The sequence below is a fragment of the Chrysemys picta genome, chromosome 5, assembly GCF_011386835.1.
Source record: "Chrysemys picta bellii isolate R12L10 chromosome 5, ASM1138683v2, whole genome shotgun sequence".
Taxonomy (NCBI): domain Eukaryota; kingdom Metazoa; phylum Chordata; order Testudines; family Emydidae; genus Chrysemys; species Chrysemys picta.
This window is the reverse complement of record NC_088795.1, coordinates 118,192,730-118,214,576: the sequence shown is the minus strand read 5'-3', so window position 1 is coordinate 118,214,576 and position 21,847 is coordinate 118,192,730. Positions and strand designations below refer to the sequence as shown.

The 21,847-nt window shown below is 40.1% G+C and overlaps 1 protein-coding gene across 2 annotated transcripts in view; it reads left to right on the top strand.

The window, feature by feature from the left end:
- The window catches only part of C5H4orf50 (chromosome 5 C4orf50 homolog), a 125,890-nt gene extending 104,043 nt beyond the window's left edge, over positions 1–21,847 (top strand). For both annotated transcript variants that reach the window (XR_010601917.1, XM_065598194.1), the window contains one exon: positions 17,493–21,847. The gene's annotated coding sequence lies outside the window, so the exon portion shown is untranslated. The remainder of the gene's footprint in view (positions 1–17,492) is intronic.

Sequence of the window (21,847 nt, the reverse complement as noted above, 5' to 3'; positions counted from 1 at the left end):
CCACCTTTGTGATCTGCTGATGCTGGGTCAGCCATGCACTGGGCTGGCATCTGTGTACATTAGAGCAGCCTTAGGACTTCTCTAACTTATGCTAATAACCAGTGGCCACAAAGGGGCTATTACAGAAATGGAGAATCAGTGGGATGCAGAAGAGTCTGGCCTCTCCCTTGGCCATGTTCCTATGCCAGCCATAAGGAGGGTGTTGGAATAGGGTACAGCTGCCCTAAGCTGCTCAAGGATCCCCGCCACTGGGGTGATCCTTCCAATACAGGCTGTGCCAGCTTTAGAGTGATTTTTGCACCATTGGTGCATTGCAAAACAGCTGAAATGTAGGGGAGACTCTGGGCCAATATGTTCCGCTTGTCAGGTTTCCAAGTTTTTCAGTGCCCAAGGGGAAATGGTCACAAAGAAGTTTGACTTCTGACTATGGAGGTCATATGGTGTATACTGAATCCTTTACTACAGGAAGTAAAACTTAACCGTACAGCTCCTTGCCTTTGTAACTATTGATGCAAATAGCAAATGTCTTTCCTTAGCAAATAATTTTCAAGTTATTAGATTCTAAGAAAGATCTACATTTTTATTCCTGGTAATACATTAAAATGGGTCATGGTAACACTGTGTGTTGCCCAACAGCTTTGTAAGTAGTAATATTGCTGCTTATGGGTGAAATTCACTCCTAGTTTGGAGGGCCTTCATAAGACCCTCTGCATCACATAAACCCTGCACTAGGACTAACTATGGGGATTGCCAGTTGTGAGCCTGTGCAGAGGTGCCTGCACACACCAAGCAAATAGTCTCTGCATTGGCCCTGTAAAGACAGGTGCAGACATCTCTTTTAGGGACAGATGGGGTTGGTCTGATAGCAAGCCAGGGAAGGGGCAACAGAGACTGCGACCCTGTCACAATCACTGTGGATTGGTTGCAGCAGCAGCAGCAGCCATGGGGAACTGCTTTAGCAGCCTTGCACTCCTGGATTTAGAGGTGAATTTGGACTACATGGACTCCACCTTCCATGGACTCCACTGACATAAAGCCTGAATATTTGGATGTCATGTGGTGGAGTGAATTTCACCTTGTGTGACTGAGATGACTAAAGCTACCTACGTTGAAGAACAAGAAGTTCTTCCAGCTGTTATCCAGAGTATCTGAACTCTTAGCATAACACACACAGCTCTTTAGTTAAATTAAGAATTAGACAGAACTGCAGCTAACAAATCTAGCACCTGTTCACTGGAGCTGTGAATCTGTGTTTAGCCTCCAGCTTTATTTGCAGAATAAGCATATATGGTGCAAGTCCAACTCTTTATTAAAAATCTTTATTATTAAAAACAAACCATAGGCTGGATTCTGATATTCTGGCTCACATTGGGTCATATCTTGTTCCTTGTTGGTTTCAGCAGAAATAACTGAATAGTAAAGTACTCCTTAATGTAAGGGTCTAGACTTGTGGGGGGTTTTCATGAGCAGTATGTATTTATGAGTAGATGAACCTTTTCTAAACTTGAACTTGATCCTGGATAAATGATTTGGTGAATCTGTTTATAGTGAAACTGAGCTATTGCATGTGAATTTTTTTTGAAGCTGTAATAGGATTTGTTGTTAACTAGCTAACATGTTCATACTGATACTGAATTGTCTTCTGGTTTAGAACAAAATTCAACCTACTGCAATAGGAATTTGTAAAGGTCAGTTGAAAAAGGCATTTAAATAGATCAGAATGTGTGACAAACTGCTGAAATTTTGAGCCATGGTGCAGTGCACCTACAAATCTTCCTTCTGCTGCATCATCTGTTCTTTGTGTGAACATACATCATTTCATCAGTGTGCTATTTAAGGGAAAATGGAATATAGAAACTGTCTGATGAAATGTGACTTCGCTTAGAAGGCAGTGTTTGGGTGCCAACAGCAAAAGCAAATCTTCTGTTTATAGACCATTCATTTAAATTATGACCACACTTTATAGGTAAGTGGTTCCTTTGTTATTGCTGCAGTTGTATTGCAGCAATTTTAGAAAATACATTTAAGGAAGCGATATCTCTTTGAAAGTGTTCTGGGCGTCTTCCGTCTTCAGTGACTAAGTGCTAATAGGAAGATGTTATAAATGCACAGTTTTGCTAATATTTCCCCCACTCTGCTATGAGTCATAAAATGCTGATCTCCATGTCTAGCTGGATGTTCTTAATAATCCTGACTTTAAAAATATACCTATGAGATGACATTTGCTGAATTGAATGAGTTACGTAAATTGTTTTTCTTCTAGCAATATTTGTAGAAGTGCTCAGATCATAAAAAGTGCTAAAGGACAAGAGACCAGATCCAAGCCTGTATTACATGATGATGTAGTTCTCCCAGCAGTCCCAACTCCATCTGGGGTGAGGGTGAATGCAACCCTTGTTCTTCTACTGCAGTCCAAAAAGTCGGTGCTGCTGGCTGGGATGGTGGCCTCCCCAGGGCTGTTGGAGACTCTACAGAGTCAAGGCATATCTAGATAACCTGTGCTTGCAAGGCTCCTATGGTGTCCTGACATCAGTTTGTAACCGCTTTCCCCGGCAGGATTCTCAAGGCACAAACACTACCTCCCCTCCCACTCCAATGTAGCCTTTCTGGGGCACAACATTTCACCCTAGCTCACCTCAGATCTGGACGATGCAGCTTACATCTCTTTGCTCTAGGGAGGGCGAGTCCAGTGAATTGATACATTGCCCTGTGGGGTACACCATTCCCCTCCAGCTCACCTCAGATCTAGATGATGCAGCTTATATCTCCTTGCTCCAGGGAGGGCGAGTCCAGTGAATTGATACAGCAAATACATCTGGAGTCTGTTTGTTCCTGTGGGTTGTTAACCAGTTGCTAGATTTACACAGGGATTTGCATTTCGGCACTGAATAAAATATGGTGTGTATGTTAGTTTAAACTTGTAAAGCACATTGGGGTTCTTTAGAATGAAACACGCTAGATATTTCAGGTATTTGTTGCTGTTGTTGTTGTTATTACCATCTTGATGGGTTATTTTATGATAATCCTGTTTGTAACAGTGTGTGTTAGGATAGTCACAGTTTTGATTTAAAAATGTAATCCAGTTAGAATTTATTTTTTTTATTATACTTGGATACCTCACTGTTCTGAGATGTATTTTCTTTTTACAAAAGCTATGTCTCACGTGTAAGTGGTGCCATACTGTTATTTTATCTGTTGTATGAGGTTAATATGTGGTTATTAGCCTTTAAATCCATTATAATTGTTTTAATGAGAGGTAAATAACACTAGATCCATGTCCTTAGTTTACCTTTGGAACAACAACAAAAAATCCAAACTATACCTAGTAAACATCCATAGAGTTTTCAAGACTAATAAATGATCTATGGTATAAAAATGGAGTGATGGCTTTACATGAAAATGAAATTAGTAAAGGAACAGGGGACCCATGATAGGATACTTTGAATGCAAGGATGTCTTAATTGAGTCTTTCAAGATGGAATAGGGGTGCTCTTTAATTAGACATAGAGTTGGGTGAACATTCTTTTATCTGAATCTAGCCCTTTTCTTTGCATCAAAATTATCTTCAAAGAAGCTTTGATTTTTTTGTTAATTTGTTTATTTTCATTTTTTTTATTGCTTTACATAAATGTATTTCAGCCTTTGTGTTGTTTGCAAACTATCTGCTTTAACTGCATCTTCAAATATTTTTTGCTGGTGATTGGTCACCTGAGTCACATGGTGTTGTTTCTATTTGCTGTTTAAAAAGACTGAAATGTTCAAAAACAAGAGGATAGAAATCAAAGTGATCGTGGATTGCTTTGCAAGCATTTCCAGCTTTACTGTTATGCCCCAGCATGCATACATGAGTATTCGCAAGAATATCCACTTTCACAGATATTCTTGCAAACAAATGTATCTGTCCTATGCACGTTCGCAGAACATGATAAAAAAAAAAGGTAGGTTGCAGTTACAGAATGGCAATTGACCCGAAGTGAATTTCACTGTTCATGCAAATTTGTGCGGATATTTGCACGTCCTTTTTTTTTTTTTTTTACTGTGTTCATCCAGCCCCAATTAGAACTTTATAAGAATTGTTCTTCTTCAAGCAACATGAAAATTAGAGAGCATGATATTTTACCCAAAGATTTCCATAACCTGAGCAATGGGGGCACTGTTCATAACTTTTACGTACTTTGGATCTGATGACATTGTTTAAAGAACAAACATTTCTTCCTCGAGAGCCCGCTGCATATTCCTGCTCTTGGGGGTGCACTGATCCCATGCAGCTAGGACGGTGGAATTTTCTAGCAGTAGTGCCCATTGGAAGCCCCTCGCCCCTCCCTTACTGTCCCTAGCACTTGCGCCAGACATGGGAGGTGGCTATAGGAGGGGCATTGGTGCCATTGCTGACTCAGTTCCTTCCAAAAGCTGCAGCATTAGGACATGAACTATCTTACATCTGCTTCTTTCTATAGTTTCTGCCATAGCCTAAACTAAAATAAAATACATAGATAATAAATAAATAGGCTAGTGATAGTAATAGTTTTAGATGAGTAGATACTGTAAGAATTTAGCAGTTAAGTAATTAGTATAGTTTATAGCTATAACAAAATTTCTTTTTGTTAATTAGACTAGAAATCGATTATAACTATGATGGACAAGGAAATACAGCTTCAAGATATATGGGCCATGTCCGGCAGTCTTTCCTTCCTCTGATGCGCATGTACAATGCTTGAAATGCTTGTGTAAAGAACACTAACTGGCATGCTGCCAAATATGCAGCACATTCACCCTCTGAGCCAGGAAGGAAGGACAAAACAGACTGCAGCTCCTTCTGTTACAGGAGGCACTAACTGCTATGCCTGCCAGATCTGAGACCTCAAAGGGATCCGGCGGAAAAAGTAGGAGATTGGAGTCAGCTGTGTCTACTTCCAGATCCAAGAAGTCATCCAGATCTGTGATAAGAGCTTTGGCTTTGGTGCCAGACTGCGATTTCAAGTCAGTTGAGGCTCCGATGCTCAGATCCTTGGATATGACCTCAGCCAAGGTACAACCTACACCAGCCCTGGATTTGGACAGGAGTCATAAGGGTCCATGCACAGAACATCTTCTGGAGTTCTAAGAAAGCTAAGCATATCTCTAGCAGCTTTTCTGGTCACTCATATGGGATGGAATCAGAGTTCAGGGTCTCCAGTTCCAGACCTGTATCCAAATCTATGGGCCTAAAATCAAAGCCTGGGGATCCATCAACAAAGGATCACTGATGCACTGATGGCTCAGATTCAACTGGATCTGTATCCTTCTATGGATCCAACTGAGACATAATCTCCACCAGACAAGAGACCTAGACAAGAGGCTGTCAGAGAAAGTTCCCTGGCTTCACTCCCTCTTTCACCTAAAACCCCTCAGCGTTCCTCGCCTTCTCTGTTTAGGATTCCCACATCACAGTTGCACCAGTGGCTTTGGGATCAGGTCAGAGGTTGAGTTGGATCCAGTATGGGTGTTGACTGGATGTTCATTTCCTGGAAGAAGTGTTCTGCGGAGGGATCCCAAATATCCCAGATATCCTTCATACACTGCTATACCAGACTGGACAAGCTGGCAAGATTACGGCCTATGCCTCCCTGGATACCATGGACACATTGGCCAACTCCTCAATTTTCTACACATATTAGATCACTTGACTCTCCAGAGCTAGAACAAATTCCACCACATTCTATGGAACAGAGAGGTCAGGATCCTTCAGGCATGGGTCCAAGACCATCAGAACAGGAGGTTACCTCAGAAGAAGAATACCAAGAGGGATCTCCACAAGATGAGTTTCCTTATGATTCAGGAGAATTGCAAAGCAGCTCATCTCCTGATGACAATGTTGGAATGACAGCAGCCTCATCTCCCTCTTAGGACACAATTCAGTTCCATGAGTTAGTGGATAGGATGGCATCAATGCTGAATTTGACCATATTAGAAGGGTTATGGCAACTGGCAAAGTCCCTTTGGTCCAAACCCTTCTGGTGTCAACCAGTTTCCAAAAACGCTGATGAGCTATATCAACTTCCCCAACATGGGCTTTCTCATTTTCATGTGCATCCTCAGATGAACTCCCTTGTCATAGCACCTACACTTCAGAGACTGAGATCAGGCTTTCAACCTTCTATCCCATTGGATAAAGAAAGAAGAAAATTAGACTCTTAGGCAGAAAGTTATTTTCTTCTGCATCCTTGAATATGTGTGTAGCCAGCTAACAAGCTGTGATGGTAGATAGCAGTTTTGATTGTGGGAGAAGATGTCTCTTTTTACCAAACATCTACCAGAGGACCAAAGGAAATTAACATCAGCCATTATTCATGAAGGCCAAAATGTGGCCAAACATGCCTTTAGGGCACCGTGTGAAGAGTTTGATACTGCCTCTAGATTGCTGGCAATAGCAATATTTCATCATAGACATGCCTGGCTATGTTCATCCTCTCTTCCACTAGACACCAGGGCTAAAATAGAGGACTTACCTTTCAAAGGAAATGGATTATTTAGCATTAAGATAGATGATACACTGGGAAAATTAAAATAGACTCAGTCCACAGCTAGCTTTCTAGGACTTATGCCTAATAGTAACCATGGATGCATCAAAGACAGGCTGGAGGGCACATGTCCACACTCAGGTAGTACAGGACTTTCAAGGAGTTTCAAAGAATACCAGTTAATATAAATGTATTGGAGCTGTGGGCTATCCATTTGGCCCTAAAAGCATTCCTTTCACAGATACACAATTTAGTTATCCAGGTTGCCACAAACAACATGGCTGCAGTTTATTACGTGAACAAACAATGGAGGACTCATTCGATCCAACTGTGCAAAGAAGTGACAGAACTATGGGATTGGTGCATACTGTACAAAATTTCCCCGATAGCTTTACACGTTTTAAGAGAAAGCCTCAGCAGAGAATCATCTCAGATGTATGAATGGTCTGTAAAAAAACCCAGTAATTCAGGATATCTTCAATTGGGGGTTCTTGACTATAGATCTGTTTGCCACCAGTTTCACTACAAAATGCCCTCTGTTTTGCTCATGAGCGGGCGCGGACAGCCAGTCTTTGACAGACACTTTTCTCCTAAACGGGGAATGGATCGGATCTAATATATGCATTTCCCCCATTTGCTTTGGTTTCCAAAGTTCTAAACAAAGTAAAGCAAAATTTTACTAGCATGATCTTCGATGCTCTGGAATAGCCAAGACAACAATGGCACACCGACCTACTCCTCTTATCCAAGGGCAACTACTGGACTCTGCCACTATCAATGGATCTTTTATCACAGCAACAGGAGAAAGTGCTCCACCCAGACCTCGCATCTCTACATCTAACAGCTTGGGCAAGATGACTTTGACAGAAATAGAAATTTCCTGCTCCACTGAAGTTCAGCAAATTTTTATTAATGCTAGGAAACCCTCGACTAGAAGGTGTTATGACTGCAAATGGAAAAGATTTGTTATTTGGGTAGAAATTAGGAATGTAAATCCAGTTTCAGTCCCCACACAGATGATCTTAGAATATTTATTACACTTAAAAAAGAGGGTATATCTGTGTCATCTATTAGAGAACACTTTGTGTCTATTTCATCGGTACATACAGAGGTTAGAGAGAGACAATTTTCTCACATGACATGGTGAAGAAGTTTTTGAAAGGTCTATTGAATCTCTAGACACCCACTAGAGATCCTGTCCCCATGTGGAAGTTGAAGTTAGTATTGACTCAATTGATGTCTGACCCTCTTTGATCCACTACAAGATTGCTCCTTTTTTCACCTTTAACAAAAATAGCTTTCATAATAGCAATCATAGAATCATAGGATCGGAAGGGACCTCGAGAGGTCATCTAGTCCAGTCCCCTGCACTCATGGGAGGACTATATTATCTAAACCATTCCTATAGGTGTTTGTCTATTGAATCTCTATCCGCCCACTAGAGATCCTGTCCCCTTGTGGAAGTTGAAGATAGTATTGACTCAATTGATATATCACCGCTGCTAGAGGAATTAGTGAATTGCATTCACTAATGGCTGATACTCCCTATACTATTTTTCATAGGGACAGGGTGGTCCTTACTCCACACTCCAGATTCATTCCAAAGATTGCCTCCAATTTAAATGTAAATCAATATATTAACGTATCTTTATTTTTTCCTGAAACCTCATATGAGTAAGGGAGATGCTAGAGTACATTCCTTATTCACAAAAAGAGTTCTCATGTTACGTGGATAGAACCAGGTCTTCAGATCTTCTTCTAAATTGTTTATCTCTTATACAGGTTCTTCAAAAGATAGGGCCACTTCAGCTCAATCACTATCTAGATGGGTCAGACTTTGTATTGAGGAGAGCTTTAGATCACCTTCGCTTTCCCCTCCTGATCTTCTTAGAGCTCATAGTACCAGTGGGGTGGCCACATCTATAGCATTTCTCAAGCACGTTGCTATTGTTGAGATTGCAAGGCTGCCATATGGAAAACAATGCACACTTTTACAACTCACTATGCTCTAGATTTGGAATCCAGGTCCAGTGCTTGTTTTGGTAGGGTGGGACTTCAATCATTGTTCAAGTAGGGCTCTGTCCTTCCTTCCTTATTGAGATACTGTTCATCACACTTTCCCAGAAGTGGGACTATGCAGAGGGCACTTGAAGAAGATGTGGACGTTCCTTACCTGTAACTGGAGAGGATGCACTTTGCATATTCAAGCTGCCCACCTGCCTTCCCTGCTTCTCTGTAGTCATAATTGTGTCATCATTTGGTATTCCACATTACTGTTTGGAAGGAACCGAGGTGTCAACTGAGCCATACCCCTCTTGTAACTATGCCCAGGCTGCGGTGGGAGCATTAGGGACAGAAAGGGAGATGCGAGGCACCTCTAACAGGCACCGCTACTAGAAGGTTCCACCAACCTAGCTGCTCTGGATTGGAGCCATCCCCAAGAGTGTGAATATGCAGAGTGCATCTTGAAGAACTCCAATTACAAGTAAGTAACCTCCATATTTAACACACAGTCAAACTAAAAAATGCCTTATTCACCACTGTTTACTTCAGTTTTACACCAGTGTAGCTACATTGTTTCATTGGAACAAACTGGCATATACCTAGAGTAAAGCAGTTTTAAATCAGGTCCATAAACTTTACACTCTATGCAGTTTTTAAAATGAAAATAGATAATAGTCTTACACCTTGCTAATAAAGGAAAAGATAATTGATTCACAATTTCAACAACTGCAATGCTTTTTTTCTTTTCCATGGATGCAACTGGGAAAGCTTTTGCATCTCTGTGAAATATAAGTAAGCTTTGTTGTCCTTTGTTTGTAAGTGGGATCAATACATTTCTACTGCAGTTTAATGAGAATCAGCACATCTCGAGCTCTCCCATGAATCCATCAATTAAAAACGAAGTTTAAGAACAGCAGGCCACTAATGAAAAGAGTACATGGAATACCATTTGATTTTTTGAAACAAAGAAATCAAAGGGTTTTCATAAATATCAATAAGCCACTAGTATAGGGTGACCAGACAGCAAACGTGAAAAATCGGGAAGGGGGTGGGGGGTAATAGGAGCCTATATAAGAAAAAGACCCCAAAATCGGGACTGTCCCTATAAAATCGGGACATCTGGTCACCCTACACTAGTAACATAAGCGTTCCCATGTGTTTCATTACTAAATACAGATTTGTTCTAATTCCTTTTCTTGCAATTGTACATTTTTTGTCCGTTTTGTCATTGATGGGTCATCATATTTATTGTAAACAAAGATTTTGTGTATTAGAACATATCTGAAAATACCCTGGAACACGTAAGAAATCATTTACCATGGATCTTTTTCTACTAAGATAATGCCACGTAGAAGTTTGCTTTTCTGCAATTTAAATGGAAAAGTGCCTGAATATAGCTCTGTTAGCTGTATTGCATAAAATATCTGTTCTACCCTTGGAGTTTTCAATGCAGCTGTTAGTAAATGACATTAGGTGCACAAGTCTGTAATGCCTGTTTCTCCTCTCACACTAGTGTAAATCAGGAGTGATGCCATGGAAGCCAGTAGAGCCTCAATTGGGTGCAAAAGTGAGAGGAATTTCCAGTCCGTAGGAAGAGCAGAGCTAAAGCTGAGCAGCACTTTCCACTGGAAATTAATAAAACTTGGAATTTGCCGTTCAGGAAGTGTGAACTGCTTCCTGAGCCTTCAGTATCTTCAAAAAAAGTGTCACCGCAGTGTTATTTTCATCAATGTTTAACATAAAGAGCCAGATTCACTGGTATGTTGCGGTCTGTTTGCACCTCTCTAGTGACATAAAGCAGCTGGAAAGCTGGCTTGAAGATGGCTTTTATGGGTGCTATTTATACATAGAGCCGCACACAGCACTGGGAACATACTGATGAAGGTGGCTCTAAATGTATGAAGTGTCTGAGACCATTGTGAGGCAGCGTTCCAATGCATTCCAAATTGAAAGTTTTTCACTGAGGTTGATCACACAGCGGAAGTGAAATGGTTAGAATCACATGCTGTTTTTTTCTTGTTTACTGCTGAGTTGAGCCTACCTCACATACTAGGAAGGGTCAGCAGAAGCCATTTTGATCCCACTCTCAGAGGGAGTGGCTGCACTTTGTCCTCTCTGACACAGTCAGAAAAAAAAGCATGCCTCTGTATTTTGTCATCATTTAGGATCTTAAATAAGCCTTATATTTATAGTTATCTACAAAGGGAAGAGGTATTTAGTCATCACCTTAAGTCTCATGAGTGTGTGTGCCGTGAACAATTCCAAAAATCAATAATGCTTTGAAAACACTCTGAGAGGGGTTTGGGAACAGACAGCTTTGCTGCTGCAGATGCTCCTTTTGTTGTGCAGTTGTGCACATATTCCCTTTTCTTTTAGACAGACAAGCAGCACAAAGCAAAGAGTGCCAGCAGGAGGCGTTCACAAGAGGCAAGTGGCCCCATCACAGTCACTCACCTGAAATTCCACAAGAAAGGAAATTTTCAGGGGGACGAAATGCTGACATCCTTTAACCTCAAATTTCCTGAAAACATCTTTATAAATGTTTCACAGGTATAGTACATTGAGGGAGGAGGGGCAGGAACAGCTGGAGCAAATAAGTGCAAACAGCTAACAAACACAGAGGTCATTAAAGGTTTGGAGAATGTCAGGTGAGCAAATGAAAGCTGACCCTAGCTTTTATTATGTGAGAAATAATCCAAGTACCAATCCCAAACATATTATGGAGATAATCCTTATGTAAAAATATAATATAATAAAATGTGGAGATATATCTATCTCATAGAACTGGAAGGGACCATGAAAGGCCATTGAGTCCAGCCCTCTGCCTTCACTAGCAGGACCAAGTACTGATTTTGCTCCAGATCCCTAAGGGGCCCCCCTCAAGGATTGAGATCACAACCCTGGGTTTAGCAGGCCAATGCTCAAACCACTGAGCTATCCCTTCCCCCAGCTTGAAAAGTATCTGCAATTCACCTAGCAGAGCCAGTTTTCCATTCAACATCAGGCATTCTTATCTTTCTATTAATCCTGTGATTTCTTGATATAACATTATTATTTTGTCCAGTTCAGTGGTATAATCCTACTTATTTGTGATAAAATCCTTTCATGTCCCTCTTGCAATGTCCCAAGGTGTTGATGGGGTGCAGGGGTCAGGTTGCACAATCTTATATTTTAGTTTATAAGGTCCCTTCAAGATTTCAATGCCACAGAGAAAGAGGTCTTGTTTAATGACCATCTGCACTAGTTCTGTATTTTGGTGACTGAAATTGATTGCCCTTATACTGGGGTGGGACAGAAAAAGAGTCTAGCCTTTGCATCATTACCCAAGAATGTGCACTAGCACAAACAAAGAATATGGAGCCAGTAGCTTTCAGCACATCAGAAGTACAAATATTAGAATCCTTAGGAAGCTATTCTGTTCTATAATATGAAATCCGTATGCTCCTGAGTACTATGATTGAAAGCTGCACCCGTGTGCCTAACCACTTTGCAAATGTTTAGTCAGCATTATCATTTGATAAAACAGCACCATAAACATATCTTTCCTTTTCCACAAACCATGTACAAAAATGCAGTACCTATCTGACAAGGCAGCTGTGAGGACTAGTTAGTTAATATTTGCAAAGCACTATAATAATGATATATGTTGCCATTGTTGCTTAGAGAAAAGGATCAGCAGGGATAGAATGGTGTATAGGTGAGCAGCAGAAATTCCAGAAAGATAGGAATGCAAAGGGGGCAAAAAGAACAAATAAGAGAATCAAGGAAGCAATAGACAATGTTACATGGAAATGAGCAACAGGGCTATGCAACATAGGATGGAGTGACTGTGAAAAAGAAGATGATAGAGAAAAGGAAAAGATGCTATTAAAAGAAAGAGAGAAAAAAAGCAGTAAAGAGAAAACAGTGATAGTTGAAGGGAGATTCATAGAATATGTTGGACATGGAAGCGCCAAGACCTCCCAGTCCTGTTTGGACAGTCTTCCCTTTAAAAGGGCTAGTCAGTGTGGGCAACTGTGATTGATTCCTGTGCAAACAGCTGAGCACCACTTCTGAAGAGCAGTAGCCCACACAGAGCAACCCCTTTATATTCTAAAATGAGACTAGATTTTAAGAGGGCCACATAATCATCTGACTGATCCTCCCCCAAATCCTCAGGTTGGTCCTGTGCATAATGATCAGATCACAGTGGAGCGGCTTTAGTTATGTATAAAAGGAAGTGAATGAAAAATACTTCTGCAGACTGATTTCAAAATGTTAGACTGGCTGTGCCACTAAGATATCAGATACTTTTCTGGGTTAATAATTAGTAAATATGTATTAGATGATACCAGGGTGCATGGTGACATGAAAACATCTCTTGGTAGTTGCCGACGGTGAGTGCTGTAATATCTAAGATGTTGTAAGTATGTTTTATTTGTTCTAGGTTTGACTATAGTCTTCCCAGAAAGGTTGTAATCCAAAGAAGAGGAGAAAGCCCCAAAAGACTGTGTTTTCATAGCCGTTTGCTCACCAGCTTTGCTTTATTTCTTCTGGAGATGAGAAGGAACTCCAAAAGCCTGTGTGTGCTTAAAGAGGAAAGCAGTCCCAAAGACTGTTTGTTTATAGCCTAGATCCAGCCTTTGAATTACTTTGCACTGAGAAAGGATAAGACGTCTTGGGAAGGCAATAGGAAGGTGTTTGGCATGGGGGGAAGCAAGTCTCAACTGATGCATTATTAAGGGCCCAAGATGGAGTTCTAAGGTGTAAGGTAGGTGGGGACTCCACTGCACTAAGACCTGGTATCCCAAAGGTACTTAGGTGCCTAAACTCCAGATTTAGGTCCACCACGATTCACAAAACTCCTGCCAAACTCTGTAGGCACCTAAACTCGCTTAACACTTACATATGTCAGGATAGAAGTTCTCTAGGTAATTAAATTTCTGCCTTTGAGCACGCACCCTGCTACCTCACTCTAGGCATCCAGACACCTATCTTTTGCCTAAGCCCCACAGCAATTCATGAACCAAGCAAAATAGATATTTGCCACCTAATTCACATGCAGGATCTGATCTGGTAGGGGTGCTCATAGGCCACCTTCTGGATCAGGTCCCACTCAAAGTCTGACCAGAGGAGGAGAAGACCGTGGTGCTGCCAACCTTATAACTTTTAGCCCAATGGGTTAGGGTACCTGACTGGGATTTGGGAGACCCAAGTTCAATTCCTCCCTCTGCCTGGTGGGGAGAAAAGATTTGAACAGGGGTCTCCCACTTGTCAGGTGAGGTCCCTAACCACTGGGCTATAGGTATTGTGGCCTTAAACTCTATGACTCTAATCACTCTTTAATTACACTGCTCTACAGCCAAAATGCTTCTGAAATAAATGTTAGTCAAACTTTACTAATTCTGGTTCACTGAGAATGAAAATGATGCTTAAAATTGTTGATTGGCTCTAGTTTTCAAGATATGCTATTGGGTCAGTATATATGACCCTTGACTTGGGAATGGCGGAGGATAAGTGAGTTATAAAGGGAAGGGATCTCAATTTAAACCAGAAATAACTAAAATACATCTTTGACTGGATCTATGAATAAATCTATGACTGGGTTTGGACAGTACTTGCTTTTTAGGCAAAACAATGAATGATGCAATCTGAAGCTGGTATTGCGTCATACATGATATGAATTGCATCATGTTATTCCTAGAAGTCATGGATGATGCAATCATAACAAAGCTTACATCACTCTGCTGAACAAATTGCCCTATATCAGCTCTAGAAATCATACAGTGTCGTGCTCTCTTATTTGTCAGTGTTTGATTTTGCAAAGGGACACATTTCTGTTTAGCCAAAGTGAGCAGAGATGCCTCGTACTTGTGTGAACAGTGCAGATAACTTCTATGTTTGTGGTGAAGTGACTTTTGCATCACAAAAGCGCAATATAACCACTCTGGTTAAGAAAGCCTATCACCTTTATTTTGGCTGCAAAATTGGAGATCAGGACAAGAAGTGGGCCCCACACATATGCTGCAACACTTGTGCAACAAATCTTCGCCAGTGGTTGAACAGGAAAAGGAAATCTATGCCTTTTGCAGTGCCAATGATTTGGAGAGAGCCAACAGATCATACCAGCAATTGTTACTTCTGCATGGTGCCTCCAGTTGAGAAAGGTGTGTCAAAGAAGAAAAAGTGGACTGTGCATTATCCAAACAGTCCATCAGCTATATGCCCAGTACCCCACAGAGAAGGACTGCCGGTTTCTGATGCACCAGAATCATTCTCACTTGAGTCAGACGAGGAAGAGGATGAAACTTCTGGTCCTGGAAGAGGAAGAGGATGAAACTTCTGGTCCTGAACCATCAATGTCCCAGGACCCACATTTTCTCCCATCCTCCTCTTCTGAACCACACCTCATAACACAAGGTGAACTGAATGACCTTGTCAGGGATTTGGAACTACCCAAGAGTAAGGCAGAGCTGTTGGGCTCCAGATTACAGCAGTGGAATCTCCTGGCAGGTGATGTTAGGGTTTCCATGTTCCGTGACCGTCAAAGGGATCTTGTCCCATTCTTCTTCATGGAAGGTGATCTTGTAGCCTGCAACAACATCGATGGTGTGATGGCAGTCCTCAACATCGTTCACGATCCAGATGAGTGGAGACTGTTCATTGATTCATCGAAGACAAGTCTTAAATCTGTTTTACTGCATAATGGCAATGTTTTGCCATCAATTCCAGTTGGTCATGCAGTCCATATGAAGGAAACCTATGACAACATGAAACAACTTTTGAGGTGCATAAACTATGACCAACATCAGTGGCAGCTTCGTGGCGATTTGAAGGTTGTTGCTCTCTTGCTTGGTGTGCAAACTGGATACACAAAGTACTGCTGTTTTCTCTGCAAATGGGATAGTCGTGCAAGAGATTCCACTACATCAAGAAAGATTGGCCACTCCGACAGTCATTGGAGCCTGGGAGGGAAAGTGTTCAGCATCCACCACTTGTTGAATCAAGGAAGATTTTGTTACCACCCTTACACATCAAGCTGGGTCTGATGAAGAACTTTGTCAAGACCATTGACAAAACACAAGCACCTTTCAAGTACCTCCATGGAAAATTTCCAAGGTTAAGTGAAGCCAAGATAAAGGAAGGTGTCTTTGTTGGTCCTCAGATTCGTGAACTTCTTCGAGATGATGCATTTGACCATGCACTGCGTGGCAAGGAAAAGACGGCATGGAAAGCCTTTTGTTTCATAATAAATTTTATTTATATAACCCTTTTGCTGATTTTTAAAGTGTTACATAAACAGGACAGGTGAAATATTATCATGTAAAGCAACCATAAACACATGAAAAGACCTAGGTTTACAATTTATGATTAAAACTCTACTATCTACACAATATACATAGACATAAAATGTAAAAACTTAAATATCTTAGAAACAGTAGCCAATCAGTTGTTTTAATTGTCATATTTGAATTCAGCACATCAAAATACATAATAAATAGCACATTTTATCTCTGAAGCAGACGGCTTCTCAAAAATTATAGACCAGTGTTATTTACTCATAGTGGAACAGCTTCAACAGGAGAGATTGAGGGTAGTTTACATCAGACTGTCTAAACCATAGCTCAGTGGTTAGAACATACTCCTGAGAGTTGGGAGGGGCCTCTTCAAATCCTTTCTCCCCATCAAGTGGCAGGGGGGGAATTGAACTGTATCTCCCATGTCCCAGGCAAGTAATCTAACCACTGGACTAAAAGTTATAAAGTGGGCACCCCAACGACCTCTTCCAGCTGCTTTGTGTGGTGTGAGGTGCCTGCCTCAAACATTCTCATGAAAAGTAGCTCAAGTGCCTAAGCCATGTCACTTCAGGAGAGGGGCTCCCATTTGGGAATCACTAGCAGAGGTAGGTGCCTCCCTGCAGCCTGGATTTAGGTGCCTATCTCCATGAGAGGGGTGGGGTTTAGGTGCCCCTCATCGGCATCTCCCACTGGCTGCCTCCTGTGCTGTCTTTTGTGAATTGCGGTCTAAGGCATCTAGTTCTCCTCTTTCAATGCGTAGGGAGCATAGGTGCCTAACTAAGGCTTTGTGGATTCCTTTATGTTCCTGTAATTTTCTAGATGCCTAAAGGTTGGGTATTGTAATTCTCAGTGTCACTGTTCCTATGTATCTGTGCTACTCTGAGCCTATGTGACCACTCAACAGCAGCGGTGTATTGGGGCCAGAATGCCATTCCAGCAATTATACAGAAACAAAATGGCATCCTCCTTGCAGCCTCATGGAGGATGCCATTTTGTAGAGTAAAATGATGTCCTCCACACACTGAGACCTCACATGCACCATATGTGTGAGGTCATGCTAGTGAGGGCAGGGTACCTGTGCTTCCAAAAATCGGGACTGCCCCCCTGCTCAGCACTAAGGGACCCAGCTCAAGGCCAATGAACCACTTAAGTCCTACATACTCCCTAATTTGAGGATTTAAAAAGTGAGACTTATGTGTTGCGTTGGATTTTTGCTAGCCTGCTGCACAGGGGTGAGTTTCACTTAAGAATCTTCAACACAGTTAATCCTACTTCAGGAGATCTCAATTTGGGGATGGCAAACTGGTGTCAGGAGATTGACCATCCTGTCCTTCCTGCATTGTCAAGTGGGCTCTGGTAGGGAAACGGTGGTAGTGATCTGGCCAAGGTTAAGAAGCAGTCTCCTACCCTAAAACTTCCAGAATCAGTTAGAGAATACAAGTATTCGGGATAACTCCATTTTCAGTGTATTTGTGTTGTCTCCAAACCAGTCAATATTGCCATTGATCATAGTCTGCCTAGAGCTTATGAGTCCTATGAATGCCAAGACATGCTATACAAGACTAGAAATAATGTAATGTTTATTATCAAATGTTTTGTCTTGGCCTTACTTGAATAACATCCCTGTATAAATAAAATGTGGAACTCTAGCTGCATATTTATTTCATAGCATTATAGTTACTTATTTGTATTTTTCCTTCTTTTTATTCAGGGAAGAATGAATCAGACATGCAAAGAAAAAGCAATGCAGTGCTGAAGATATCACAAAGGGTGTGTCTAGTCTGGCAGCCTCCACAGCTGCTTTGTTAAGGAAAAAACTGAGAAACAGCAATGACTTACTGACCCTCATCCTTCACTGGAAGTTGGTGATGCAAACCAATCAAATATAGATCTTTTACAGAATCTTAATATTTTAATGCATTTTTAGGAAATTCTCATATTTTGCTCAAATCCCAACCTTTGGATGCCTACATATGTGGTTATAGGGAGCTTGCATATATGAGGGTCACATGGGACCTCAATCCCACTGTTTTTTATGGGCGTTCAGGGTGCATAGCACCTCTCAGGATATGGCAGTAGATGGACTCAATTTTCAAGGTGCCGAGTGCCTTCAACATCCACTGGAGTAAGTGTCATACTCATCCCAGACCTATAGGCACTCAGAAGTTGGAAGGATTGTGCCCTATGGCCTTAATTCAGTAAAGCACATAAGCACATACTTACCTTCAATCCTTTGAGCAGTCCCTTTGAATTTTAGTTGGATTACTCCCGTGCTTACGTTCTTTGCTGAATCAGGTCCTGTGTGTGCGCATCCACAAACTGGTAACAATGCATGCAGAACACACATTGATGTGTCCAAAGTGGGTAAGCACATATTATTGTATCTATCTGCACATGAAGATATGTTGGATGTACTTGCACACATGAGACTGGAGTGTAAGGGTACATATGAGTGTTTACAGTCCTACTTCAATGGCTTGTGCATGCTCCTGTTGAAGTCAATAGCAAAACTCCCATTGACTTGAATGGGAGCAAAATTTGGTACTAATTTACATAACTTCCCCCTTGTTATGTAATGCACAGTCAGTTTTGATAACTATTTTGCAAACTTTCATTTATGTTATTTTAATTGAGCTAACCTTTAAATGTGCTGAGCTCTACAGTGGTTAGTCTCCCAGTAATTTCAGAAATTCTTTGAAGAGAGGAACGTGGCTAATAAAATAAGGAAACCCATCTCAGTTTAATTTTATGTGCATTTTTAGATTTATGTGCATTTATGGTTAGCAATAGATGACAAGTTGGCATGGCAACATTTGCAGCTTAACTACTAATAAGCGCTCTTAAAATAAATCGGTGTCATATGTGGGTTTCTTGCCATTAGCATACTGTACCACCTGAAGAGAAGCAACACATATATCATTTGCAAAACATGCATACAATTAGACCCTAATTCTTATTTTTGAATGAAGTGTTAAACTAAGACATCATGCATGTTTCCTGGCATTTATGAACAGTCTCCCACTATGAAATATAAATGTTGATAATGAACTTGTCCATTTTTTAGTGTCTCAGGCCTTCAGCCATTCACTCCATGTAAAAAAATGATTAGCATAAGGAATATAGATTGTGCTATGTTTCTTTTGTGGCACATGTCACATTCACCTCTCTTAAGTTGCACACCTCCTAATATCAAAATTGTCTTCCATATTATAAAAGACTATTAGCTCATTAAACTAGTAGATGGGTGGATTCATTCTGTGTGTCAAAAGATTTGGAATTAAAATCTCATCTTTAACTCAAATGATAATAATAAAGCAGCAAAGCTATTAATGAGAGTTTGTGGATTGTGGTTAGACCAGGCAGGGAGCATAATGATTAATTTCCAATTGCCTTGTGGTGAGCAGAAAAAAACGGAGTCTCGTTATTATAGAATCTGTTCAGTTCAAAATGCTTTCACTAAGCAAACTTTGTGCAGGACAAAGGAACTATTTTTGCCTCTCTCTCTAGTAGGCTGACCTGCTTAGGTGTGTGATAAATTCAAACAGGATAAAATGGAACAGCTACTGATTATCTGTATTTGACAAGGTGCTGCTTTTCTTGTGTATAGTAAACTACTTCTCAAAATGTAAAACTGGGCACTTTGGTTGGCTTGATTTATATGCACAATATCTTTCTGACCAAATTAATTGCAATTAATGTTAAGATGCTGCTACTAAGTCCTCCTATGTCAATATACCCCTTTGCTCTCACTTTCAACAAAATACACAGAATTGACAAACTGGACATTTTAAAATATAAAATATGGTTTATTTCTTAATTCACTTATTGCCATACACTCTACTGTGCAGAGCATTACAAGATGTTAAAAATATAACTCATGCCATATTTCTAATCAACCAATGGTCCTTATATCACCTTGGAAAATTGAATTCTGTTATTTGCACCAACACAGTTGACAGATGCTGGAAATATAGTGATTGAATCACTGAATGATAATTATGTTAAATGTATGCTAATACAATTGGCTAAGAAATATTTTATACACACAATATAATTCTCAAAATAAACCTCCTATTAAGGCATCATTGATATTTGTGGCCTAAAAAAGTGGAAATTCTCATCTATATTTCATAAATCTACTGTATTTCTAGTATGTAGGTGAAGGATTTTAGTATTTTGAATTTGCATTGGTGGAAAAAACATGTGCATGTTGGCTTTTGCAGCTAATCCTTTGGAAATCCTTTAGTGCCTTAAGGAGCCAGAGGGAGGAGAGACTTTGGGATTATAGTAACTTGTTCAGACCTCTTTCCTGATTCAGCAGAATTCCTTTAAGACATATTGTGCCTTGGACTCCAAACATATTTGCATTAGAAATCAGTAGTCATGGTATTATGGACAGGAATTTTTGTCCTTTTACATATCCTAGGTTACAAAATCTACTGCTGTTTCCAAAGTAGGATACAAAACTAAAACATCGACTTCAAATTCTACCATTGGAATCCATGATATAAGTCATTATCAGCCAACTAGGAATGTTAAAGTTGGAGTCAAACCAACAAAGAAAGTTCAGCTTAGCTCTGATGTGCTGCATAAATCCTGGTTCCATTGAAGTCCATGGTAAAACTCCCATTGATTTCAATGGGGCCATGATTTCACCCTGTCTTTTACTTGTGCAGCACATATGATATATAAATATCATTAACTCATCATCACTGCCTGTGCACAGCAGGGACAATGTGGTCAGAGGAGAGGGGAACTAAGGAGAGTATAGAGCTTGACTTGATTTAGAGTTGTTACTGTGTGGTGTAAATCTGTGCTCATTATTGTGTTACTATGTCACATGGATTCTTGCTATGTCAATATGGTATGTAAATGTAAATTGCAATGAAAGGGGTAACTGTACATGTGTAGCAGCTGATTTCCAAATATAAATATGTTAGCATCTGAACTGTTTGGATTTGTTTTTCTATGTTGAAAGAGAGATTAATTTATATTAGGTGAAATTCACTCTTGTGCAGAGCACCTACACAAGGCCCTAGACAACACTAATTTAGAGTTTTAAGTGGTCTTGTGTGGGGTGAATTTCACTTATTATGAATGAAAGATTTGGCAATGATGGATACAGACGTGAAAAAAATAAAGCCCCCCAAAATAGTCATCTTCTGGTCTGCTTCCTGTGACTAAAAAAGTGGATTGGAAAATGTGTAAATAATATCACTCCTTGGCTTACACTGTAAATGTCAAGATTTAGCGTGGCACAGATTTTTGTAGCTTGTTTATAAATAAGGCTTCTGGCTTTCGTTTTGAACACATGAAGCCCGTGTAAATTAAAGTAAGGAGTAAAGACTTAGAAGTATTTGTTTGCATTGAAAAAGATGGATATTGTCTCACCTCTTGGGACCAAATTTAAATTGAAAGCCTTGGATGCACAAAATATGGATGAGGTCCTATTAGCTTTTCATCTACACAACAGTGTGATGTTAGCTAGGAGTCATGAAAAGCTGATAGTTAAGGACACAAATTAGAACCAGTTTGAAAAAGTGCCGAAGAATGCACAAAAAACTTGGGCTTCATCGTTTGATATAGATTACCCAAAAGTGACAGCTGGATCCTTTATGAAATTGTTGTAAATAAATGCAGAAAGCTTGACACTCTTATTTGTAAACCCCTATCAGTAGGAATTAAAATGGAACAGCTAATTGTGTTCACTTGAGTGACATAAAAGATGCTATTATCATTTTGATGTGTTACACTGAAGCCATCTTGTTTACATTTTTCAGCAATGAATTTCATTTTAGGACATTTCCTTCATGTAATGAAATGTACATATATGTTAATTTCAAAGTAACTAGAGAGGAGACGGACAGAATTGTAATGCAGTCACAAAGTCTACCTTATGATTATTACAGATTTGTAACTATCACTTAAAATTGTGTAAAATATGTTGACATTTTATCTTGTTATCCAGATGTATTTTTCTATGTTAGTTAAATGTATAATTTGCATAATTTTGTATATTCAAATGTATGCATATTTTAAATTAAAAACTTTCTTTAAAATGTTTAA